Source organism: Monodelphis domestica, chromosome 3 (genome assembly GCF_027887165.1).
Source record: "Monodelphis domestica isolate mMonDom1 chromosome 3, mMonDom1.pri, whole genome shotgun sequence".
Lineage (NCBI taxonomy): Eukaryota > Metazoa > Chordata > Mammalia > Didelphimorphia > Didelphidae > Monodelphis > Monodelphis domestica.
This window is the reverse complement of record NC_077229.1, coordinates 100,176,177-100,187,048: the sequence shown is the minus strand read 5'-3', so window position 1 is coordinate 100,187,048 and position 10,872 is coordinate 100,176,177. Positions and strand designations below refer to the sequence as shown.

At 37.6% G+C, this 10,872-nt stretch overlaps 1 pseudogene; it reads left to right on the top strand.

The window, feature by feature from the left end:
* Positions 1–4,779: 4,779 nt before the first annotated feature.
* Positions 4,780–10,104, top strand: LOC100015723 (speckle-type POZ protein-like; annotated as a pseudogene).
* Positions 10,105–10,872: the final 768 nt, after the last annotated feature.

Genomic DNA, 10,872 nt, shown 5'->3' with positions numbered 1-10,872 from the left:
GCCTTTTCCCATCATGCTCCCTATCCTTGGAATGTTCTCCCTCACTCCTTATGCACATATATTCTTACTTATTTCTAAAATTCAAACATAAGTTTCATCTCTTCTAAGAAACTCTCTAATCACTCTCTTCTTCACTGGACCTCATATACAACTTTGCTTGGCTCTTCATTTCCCAGGGGAATACAGTTACCCAAAGAAAGAGGAAGTGGGAGCATTTTTTGGGAACACAAAGAGATTCCTGTGCAAATAGAGATTGAATTAGATGCCCTCTCTCCAAGGATATCTTCTCTTAAAATTCTAATTCTATGACCACAATGGTTAGATGTTAACTCTGGGTCACTCTTCCAGGAGGACTCACCAGTCATCTAATCCCCAAACTCCCTGTGAGATTTGGCTAATAAAATCTAGGCAGTGGAAATAATGAGTACAAGTTTGGATCCATTGACCTTGAACTACTATAATAATATCCAGCTAGAAATATCCAAAAGTCAATATAAGGAAAGGGAATTTCCATTTCTATAGTAAGTTACTTTTCTTAATGTGATTACATATTGTTTTCCATAATTCTTGGACCAATTCACTGATCCATAATCAGTGTGCTTGTTTACCATAATTATTACCATATGGAATATTCCTAACTTTTGTCATCTTTGTCATTTCACTGGGATGAATTTGATTTGGAGAAAATGTTGACATGGTGGCTAATCAATTACCTTCCTTTTGCTCAGATTCTTTAACCACTTCTCCATTAGGGAATGGATCTTTGTCTCATATATTTATGTCAATTCCCTATAAATATATTGGATGCCATATCCTTAATAGAGAGATGTTTCATGCAACTTTTTCCTAGATGATCACTTCTCTTCTTTTTAAATTTATTTTTATAATACCCTTCCCTTCCATCTTGGAGTTAAAACTATGTATCTGCTCCAAGGCAGAAGAGTGGTAAGAGCTAGGCAATGGGGGTTAAGTGACTTGCCCAGGGTCACACACCTAGGAAGTGTCTGAAGCCAGATTTGAACCTAGGACCTCCTGTCTCTAGGCCTGATTCTTAATCCACTGAGCCACCCAGGTACCCCTGATTATTTCTTTTCTAATAATAGTGCTATTAATTTTATTCATGCAAAATCTTTTAAATTTCATGCAATAAAAATCATTTTTTCTTTTGTAATCAATGGAATCAACCTCTCTCTTTTTCTATCTCTTGTTCTCCCCTATAATTGTGAAAGACACCTAATTTTATGTTTATCCTGTGATCTTTAATATTCTAAATTCCTTTCAACCTCTCTCTTTCTCTATCACTTGTTCTCCCCTATAATTGTGAAAGACACCTAATTTTATGTTTATCCTGTGATCTTTAATATTCCAAATTCCTTTCCAACTTAAATTGATGTCTTTCTGACTCCAGCTCTAGCATTTTATCTATCCACTGTATTACCTTTAGATAACATGTCAGTTTTCAAAGCCCTTGATTACTCTTTCACTTGATGATACTCAGTAAAAGTATAATTTGTATTATTGTAGTTTGAGGATGATCATTTTTCAACATTTATCTTCCTTTAAGACCCAGTTTATGCTCTTTTTGTGGTGGCAAAGAATTGGAAATTGAGAGGATGTCCATCAATTAGGGCATGGCTAAACAAATTGTGGTACATGTTGGTAATAGTATAGTATTGTGCTATAAGAAATTATAAACAAGAGGATTACAGAAAAAGTTGGAAAGATCTACAGGAACTGATGCAGAGTGAAATAAGCAGAACTGGAAGAACATTGAGCATAATAACAATATTGGATAATGATTTTCTGTGAAAACCTGGCTACTCTCAGTGATGCAATGATCTGGGATGATCCAGAAAGACTGATGATGAGGAATCACCTTCTGAAAAACAGCTATTGGAGTCATCTTTCTTTGCAAAAACTTGGAAATCTTCTATTTTGTTGAATGCCCATACTTTCCCTTGGAAGTATATAGTCAGTTTTGTTGGATAGCTGATTCTTGGTTGAAGACCCAGCTCTCTTGCCTTTCTGAAAATCATGTTCCATGTCTTATGATCATTCAGAGTAGAACTTGCAAGGTCTTGTGTGACCCTGATTGGCATCTAAATTGTCTTTTTCTGGCTTCTTATAAGATTTTTGCTTGAATGCTTTGGAATTTGTCAATTACATTCCTGGGAGTTGTCTTTTGGGGATTTAGTGTAGAGGGTGTTCTGTGAGCTCTTTCAATGCCTGTATTGCCCTCTTGTTCTAGAATCCCTGGGCAATTTTCTTTGATTATATCTTGTATTACGATGTCGAATTTGCTGTTTATTTCTGGCTTTTCTGGTAGTCCAATTATTCGTAAATTATCTCTTCTTCCTCTATTTTCTACGTCTGTCACCTTGTCAGTGAGATATCCTATGTTCTCTTCTAATTTCTTGATCTTTTGGCTTTGCTTTATTGATTCTTGCTCTTTTTCAAGGTCATTGTCTTCCAGTTGCCTGATTCTGACCTTTAAAGCCTGGTTTTCCTTTTCAGTTTGGTCAAACCAGTTTTGTATTTGCGTGAATTCCTTTTGCATTATTTCCCACTTTCCCTGCCAGAAGGCGTCCATCTTTTTGATCATTTCCAATTCAAATTCTTCAAGAGTTTGTGGAGAGTTTCCATTTCCTTTGGAAGGTTTCAGAGCATTTGCTTGTGTTTCCTCTTCTATCTCCTCTGTATTTTGCATTTTTGCTCCATAAAATATGTCCAAAGTTGCCCCCCCCCCTTCTTCTTGTTTTTCTTTGTGTTTTGATGCTTTTGTGCTTCTGTCCTGTTTGCCATCTCTATCTGAGTGGGGAGGACTAGCTCTTCTTATTTCTGTCTGGTGTTCAGAGGCTTTAGCCCCAGGCAAAATGTCTGTTCTCCACAGCTGTTCTGTCTTCCCGGGGAAGCCAGGAATTTGCTGGTGTTTCGGTGTTACTGCTCTCCTCAGTTTCCTCCTGATGCTTCTCCATTGCCTTACTTCCACGCTCTGAGCCTGGCTTGGCACTGTCCGCAAGGTATTTCAGTACCTTTGCCAGACAGAAGACCCTGCACTCTGAGGGGGGAGGGTCCGTGGCTTCCCAGAGCTCCGAGGGCTCCTGATAGGATTAACTTCAGCTGGGTTGGACTGAGTATGCAAGACTCAGATGGAAAGATCCAGCCAGGGTGCTACAGGCTCCCCCTGCACTCCCCCCCTTCTCTGTTTTCCTGATGTCTGTGTTGCGTGCCCCTGCGACTGGGTCAGGTTGTTTTCAGGATGCAGCCTTCAGAATAGCCGGCCCTGAGGTCCTTTTGCTGGCTCTGAGGTTCCCGCTGCTGCCTCAGACTCAATGTTCTGGGTTGGAGGGGATGGGTATTGGGACCTTCCTTCTGCCTACCCCTTAGATCCGAGTGATCTAGGGTTCTGGCTTTTGGGAGGGCTGTACCTTTTGATCCAGGTCCAGGAGGAGGGTTCCTGGCGTCTATCCTGTTATTCGTTTTGAATTCCGGTGCCCTAGGAGCATACAGTTTGAGATCGATAAGGAAGGGTTTTCGGAGATCTGAACTTTAGCTCTAAGCCACCACCATCTTAACCTGGAGTCATCTTTCAAATCAATGTATCTTTGGTTTTATTTGGGGGTTTGGTTATGTATGAGTTTATTCTTAACAACAATGACCAATATGGAAGTGTGTTTTCCATGGCAATAAAAAAAATGAAAAATAAATTAAGATGCAGATTATTTGCCACTGTTTCCAAGAAGCTTTTCTGATACCATGGTGTAGAAGAGATTCCCTCTGTCCTATAATAGATGGTTGTTTTGTTGGTATGGAAGAGAGAGAGAGAGAGAATGGAGTCTTCCCTCCCTCAAGGTAAAGACAAGGGATAGGAGTTGATGTTATGTGCCCCAGGAGGTAGAAGGAGGGTGAGATCAGTTATTCCCCCCTTTAGTCCTCTTCAGTTATTTTTCCTCACTAAACCTGTCTTTTACTCCCCTCTTTTAACTATTGTTGAAGATGAACTTCTTCCCTTGAGGAAGAGAGAAAAATCATTTCTCTCTCCCTTTCAGCTGTAACTATTTCCTTCAATCACACTGGAGTCAGTTGAAAGGTAGATAACTTTTATTCTAAAGTTTTAAAGACAAGGAGTAAAACTGAAAGATGGCTGACAGGTTGGGGTCTAGAGGACAGAGAGTGAGTAGATCCCTATCTATCTAGATCGCCCCCCCCCAAAGGTTGAGAGACCTAGGCTTGGTAGCCTAAGCCTCAGAGAGAATCAGATTGGTAGACCCTGGTTTTTGTCACAACAGAGTAATGTTCAAATCCAGGATATAAAGAGGGTTGTGGCCAGGAGCTGGAGCCTGAGGTGTCAGCAGCCACGGGGTTGGGGAGCCAGTGTGAGGAGGAGCCTGGGGCGGGTGGGAGGGGGGAAAGAGTCTGAGGTGGCCGCCCCTGGCGGCGGGTTTGTTTATCCCGGGGAAGAAGGTTGGAAAGCCAGAGAGAGGGGATGAGGGAACGGGTGGGGAGGGAAGGAGGGATGCAGTAAGGCAGAGGCAGCCATCGCCAGGATTCGCTGCCATCACCTCCGCCACCGCCTCCTCCCGCTCCTCAGGCCCTCTTCGCCTCCGCAGTCGCCGCCGCCGCCGCCGCCTCTTTCTCCTCTGCAGCCACCACCTCTGCCTCAGCATGAGAGGGAGCCGCCGCCTGGACGCCCTGCCCCGCCCCCCCTACTAAGCCCGGAAAAGTACTGAAGTGCGGATTACTGAGCTGATCATAAAAACCTGTAATAAACCTACCCCACCTCCGCCTGGAGAGATGACCTGTGGGCCCATAGCTGAAAGTTGGTGTTATACACAGGTTAAAGTAGTAACATTTTCCTACATTAATAACTTCAGCTTCTGTAGAGAAGAAATGGGTGAAGTTTTTCAAAGTTCTACATTTTCATCAGGCCCAAATGATAAAATGAAATGGTGCCTGAGAGAAAATCCAAAGGGATTAGATGATGAAAGTAAAGACTACTGCTCCTTATATTTGCTTTTAGTCAGCTGCCCCAAAAGTGAAGGTCGAGCAAAATTCAAATTTTCCCTTCTAAATGCTAAAAGGGAAGAAACAAAAGCAATGGAAAGCCAAAGAGCATATTGATTTGTACAAGGAAAGGACTGGGGATTTAAAAAATTCATTAGGAGAGATTTTTTGCTTGATGAAGCTAATGGTCTTTTACCAGATGATAAGTTTACATTGTTTTGTGAGGTAAGCGTGGTCCAGGATTCAGTAAATATATCAGGACAGACTAATACAAACACTTTGAAAGTACCTGAATGTCGACTAGTAGAAGATTTAGGGAAACTACGAGATTTACTGATTGCAGTGTTTTTGTAAGAGGACAAGAATTCAAAGCTCATAAATCTTTTCTTGCAGCTCGCTCCCTCGTTTTTAATGCAATGTTTGAACATGAAATGGAAGAAAGCAAAAAGAATTGAGTAGAAATAAATGATGTCGACCCAGAAGTTTTTAAAGAAATGATGAGATTCATTTATACAGGGAAAGCACCAAACCTTGATAAAATGGCTGACAACTTGTTGGCAGCTGCAGACAAATAGGCATTGCATTGGATCGAGTGAAGGTGATGTGGGAAGCTTTGTGTAGTAACCTCTCTGTAGAAAATGTTGCTGACATCCTAATCCTTGCAGATTTGCACAGTGCAGAACAATTGAAAGCACAAGCAATAGAATTCATTAATAGGTGCAGTGTATTTCTGCAGTTTGGGTGTAAAAATGGGAAAAACTGGAACAGCAACCAAACAACAGACATAATGGAAACAGCAGGCTGGAAGTCTATGATTCAGTCCCACCCTCATTTAGTGGCAGAGGCCTTCGCAGCACCAGCATCTGCACAGTGTCCACAGTTTGATTTCTACACAAACGACTAAAACAGTCTTGAAATCTTCCATGAACTTTAGAAAAACTCATTTGACTTTTACTCCTCCAGGTCCAGATGGATTCTAATATTCAAACCATAAACAAGAATTGTTTTTGTTATCCTTGTCCACAGAACAGAAGCTGAAAAATCATTGTTTGCTTTTCAGATGGATAATTTATGGTTTAATCTTCAGCTTTAAATTAGACTGATTACTCTCCAATTCATTGCAGGGCCTTAAATTATCTTCAATGACTTCTCTAGTTCATATAGGCTAATTTTTTTTTTTAATTGAGCCTTGTCTTTTTGACTAGGCTATGTAGGATTGCACTAGCTCCATAATGCAGTAAAATTGATAACTAAAGATATTAAGTTTCAAAAGGATCTTCCACTATTTTGAAAAACAAAATAAATTTTACAGTTTTAGTCCTGTGCTATCTCGAAGGTTAAAATGAGGCTCTTCTCAAAAGCACTTGAATTGGAGATTACCACAGATATGCTCCAGTCCAAGTCTTGTGAATACAGGAGAGCTTGCTTACCTTCAAGGTAAGTTATGGCAATACACTACTTTGATTCTAATTTATTTTTCATTGTAGGGGCAAATATGCAATGGTTTGGCCTGAAAGAATTATATTTTCAGTACAGTTTGTAATACATGTCTGTATGTTAACTGTCCAACAAAATTTGGGAAACAAGTAATAAAATTTGGCTTGTGTTTCTTCATGCCCTAGTTAATGAAGTTTGAAAATTAAGGTTAAGATGTCGAAAAGAATACTATTTGCTCTTAGAAATTTTCTATTTATTTTGGCCCTCACTTATATAAAGATTCCTGAACATGCAGAAAGTATACATATATAATGACCAAATGCAATGAAATGAATGGGCCAAATTAAGAATGATAAATATGCACTTTTAATGTGTAAGATTTTTGTATACTGAGTGATACATACATATTTTACTTTTGATTGAAGTAATGAGGTACAGTTAATATGTCTTAACTTTTGGGAGAAAAATTAGGATATTTGGAGCCAACTGGGACACTCATTTTGATACTTTGGACAAGGAAAATAGCAAGACAATGAATTAATTCTGAATTTCATACGCATTAAGTAACTGATGTACTCTCCCTTCAAAGGAGGCACATAACAAAATAAAATTCTGGGCAGCTTATTCTCCTCTTTTTCCTTTTATGAAAAATAGTGTGCAGCTATCTGTTTTCTCTAAAGGGATATACACACTAGAGGAGAGACACCCCCCCTTTCCCCCTAACTCATTTTTATGATAAGTATTCCAGGCCACATTTTCAAGCATTGTTTTCCCCTCCTTTCTGTCTTAAATTAATTGGAATTGTGGATGATATTGAAATTCTGCATAATGTGAACAGGTCAAACCATTTAAAAATTCCTTTTCATGGGCCAGTTCTTTATTATAAATGAATTTTAGCTTTAAATAACATTTTCAGTGTTCCATAGCTTTGTTTACAATTTGAGGGTGGTGACATAACTGTAATGGTGCACAGTATGGGAAGAACAGGAGAGTAACTGTTGAGTTACTGCTTTAAATTGACTGTGATAGTGATAATATATAAATTGATACTAGGCAAATTTTTTGTTTGACCACAAAGGAAGAAGTGTCTCACTGGAAAATAAAGCATGTTGAAATTTTATATATATATATTTACATTTATAGATTTATGCACAAAGGATTGTAATTTACCTGTAGAGTTTTACAGTACAGGACATAGGAATTTAAATTTTATCTTCCAAAATAATTTGTATTCCCAGGTGTTCATTAGTAATCCTATGTTTAAGGAAGAGAATGTATGCATATTTATACTTAATATGAAAAGTAAGCATTTACTTACAACCTGAAAAGAGTTTAAAGGTTCAGCCTTTCAAATCTGTAAATCTCTTTTTCTGGTTTTAACTATATTATGTCAGTTTTGAAATTGGAAGCATCCCTTAGGCAAGCAGAAAGATTAAAGTTGAACAGAAGATCCCTTCCCTGATAATGGGCTATTTCTGTCCTTTGGAGCAGTAAGAAAAGTAAAAACACAATTCCCTGTCTCCACTATGAGATTGAGTTATACGTTTTTACAATGTTAAATTGATTATTTTCATTTAAGAAATAAATTTAAATCCTGCTAGAGATCTCCCAGCCTGGCTACCTGCGGTATACATAATGTTTCCTCCACCTCAATATAGTGAAATTTTTTTTGCCATGTATTCTATTAAATTTGAGAGAGAGAGTGAGTGAGTGTGTGAGTGTGTGTGTGTAATTATACACATCACACCATGCATAATTCACTAAAAACTATAGCTCTAAAACACAGTAATGTTTATTACTGTGTAGTATTCATTTCAGCTTCTTCTAATATAATATAACTGTCTATTGGAAAGCTTAAGGATTTTATTATAAAGATTTTTAAAAGCTCAATAGCACATTTTGTACCAAAAATGTCAAACACTGTGCTGTAAGAATGTCTACGTTTGTGAAAATGTCCACTTTTCAGATAATATAATGTATACCTTACTTGCACTAACAGAAAATTATATGGCAGTTGTTTTGCTTATTTTTATTTATTATGTATATTTTCAGTTTTGTTATGTCTTAAGGAAAAAAGTAAACAGTTGCTGTATTCTCAAGTGGATGCATTCATTATTAACTTTTTGGTTGCATTTAAACCCCATGCAGCATTCTCTAGTGGAGACTGTCCAGAATATTTTTGTCCTTTTGAATCACCAGCTTGCTTTTATGTCCCTTTTTTGTCACTTCAGAGGGAACTTTCCCCTAGAAATGTAGTGATTAATTTCAAATGTTCTATGTTATAAAATAACCATTACGAAATGTTCTTATTCAGGCTAAGATTTTAAAACAGTTTGATATGTACATGTGTGTTTTGTTTTTTAAAACTGTACAAGTGTTTTGAGCACAAGTATGAAGGTGCCATAATATTTTGGCTTGCCAACATTACCTCCTTAAATATTCATGTCTCCCACCTTCAAACATTTTTGGAGAATCTTGCATGTGTTGTGTGGTCATGTTGCGTGTATATACACGCTTGTATGTATGTGTGTGATATTTTTACAGAGATAGATTTTTTTGAAAATAGGACTCAGTTAACTCTTGAAATTACAGGTTAGTTTCACATATTTCATTTTAACTTATTTGGGAATGCAGTTCAGGATGCAAGAAAGCTATAAAATACTTTTTTATATGGTCAATTTACTGCATACTGAACTAAGAAAATACAGTGCCTTTTTAGGACTTCTATTATAAAACATAATTTCACTTCTCAACTATTATTGATACATAATTAAACTAGATTGGAAATAAATTATAAAAAGATTGGATTAGTTTATTTAACTGTTTGACATTGCAGTAAGCTTACAATTGAAATCAGAAAACACATCTCCTTTGCAGATGTGTAATTTATATCAACATTCTTAAAATCTAACATACCCTTTATTCAGATGATTTTCTAAAAAGATCCAATGCAGTCAGTCACAGTATTCTTGAACAGGAAGAGAGAATTGATTCCACACCCCCCTTCAACCCTCCCTCATTCAAACACATCAGATATTTCTCATTATCCAAAACAATTATTTAAGAATTAAATTTTAGGTTTTTCATAGTTTAAATTCAGAATTTCTGTCTAGCTAGAAACTTTTTCAAATTATGAGTGTTAACTTCATTTATTTGAAATTGACTCAATAATATTGCTCACTAGTGATGGAAAAATATACAACACACAGAGCTTCTTATAAACTATCAAGATGAAACTAGTTTAACCAGTTCTCTGCACATAGTAGGTATTTAATAAATGTTTGCTGAATTGAATTAGCTTATTTTCTGTTTGCGGTAAATGGACTTTATATTTGAAGGGGAATTTGTGGGAATTCTTCTGATGTTTGACTTCATCACCATGCATAGCAGTCCAGTTAATTATGTATATGGTGTTTAGAATGAAGGCTTAACTTAAATGAGTCCTGTTTTGGAAATAAACACATTTGTTAAAATGATTTCAAGACCAGTATTGGAGTGAATATGATTTAGAAAATTCATAATATATGTATAAACAGTTGCATCAAACCAGCCAGCTTCTTTTTTTAATCAGCTGATGTTATTGTTCAGATACTTTTTGTATCTTGTTGCTGAAAATATTTTTGCATTTCAGTACATCAAGTTACAATAAAGTTGGTTGTGAAAGGATCTTCTTCTATAGGACTGCTTCTTCTTTCCTTCAGGTTTCTGCCACTATTTGTTGGGGTTTGGGGACGATGATGAACAGGTTAAAGGAAGGATGAGAACTTTTGCTAAGGATCCAATCTCTACTAGGACCTTCTCCTTTGCTGTCTCAATTCAGAGACAGATCAACTGCCTCTGCCCTGGAATCTCCTCTTCCCTCAGGATTCTAAGCCTTCTCACCCATCCCTCAATGTTGATGGAAACCTTTGCATTTCTTCCAGTCTCTGTCATTCAAAGTCCCTGGATTATTCCTCTATCACAGTCCACAATTTCTCATTCCCCTGTTTGATCTGTCCTATATACTTATCATATTATAACTTGTGTTTTAGTGCAATATCTATCTATCTATCTATCTATCTATCTATCTATCTATCTATCTATCTATCTATCTATCTGTCTGTCTGTCTGTCTGTCTGTCTGTCTGCCTTTCTCTTTCTCTCTGTCTGTCCCTCTGTCTGACTATTCTAACTCCTAGTACTGAGAGTGTAAATGAACCAAGTGCCTGCAGAAAGCACTTAACATATAGTCCTTGCCTTGAAGTTGAATGCTTCAGATGAGCAGCTTTATCTTGTCACTGAGTGCCCCACTCCAGGTTACCACATGGCCTGGTCTCTCTGCTGCTCATTTGCTTAGCCTCAGCTAATTGTTATAGCTAGTCACATGCCAGAGGCTACTTTATCAAGGAAAATAAACAGGAAACAGAGAGCCACCAGGAGAATAATCCATGGC